Consider the following 315-nt stretch of genomic DNA (forward strand, 5'->3'; position numbering starts at 1 on the left):
ATAGAATAATATACTTCATTTTAATGAGGACGAGGAAGAGATTCTGTAAATTTTGCACTACAGTGAATTCAATGTTGAGGAGGTGGAGGAGACCTGCTCATTAAAAAATTCAAATTGGTCCCAAACATTACACATGACTAGGGACCAAAGAAGTTCTTCATACAAATACCTGTATCATGTTAAGCTGAAGGCTGACGGTCAGAAGTTTAGACACGATTTGAACTGATCACGTCATGGTGGACTAAAAATAAGTAAATCTAACACAGATGGCTACACTTTATTTCATACAATTTGAACATGCAATGACGTCTTAAT

At 35.6% G+C, this 315-nt stretch overlaps 1 protein-coding gene across 1 annotated transcript in view; it reads right to left on the reverse strand.

Moving 5' to 3' along the window:
• Nucleotides 1-263: 263 nt before the first annotated feature.
• Nucleotides 264-315, reverse strand: part of LOC132560118 (uncharacterized) — a 15,009-nt gene continuing 14,957 nt past the window's right edge. The window contains exon 4 of the mRNA XM_060224763.1: nucleotides 264-315. This exon is cut by the window's right edge and continues 954 nt beyond it. The gene's annotated coding sequence lies outside the window, so the exon portion shown is untranslated.

Source organism: Ylistrum balloti, unplaced genomic scaffold (genome assembly GCF_031769215.1).
Source record: "Ylistrum balloti isolate Yb309-2 unplaced genomic scaffold, AGI_CSIRO_Ybal_v1 Utg371016, whole genome shotgun sequence".
Classification (NCBI taxonomy): Eukaryota; Metazoa; Mollusca; class Bivalvia; order Pectinida; family Pectinidae; genus Ylistrum; species Ylistrum balloti.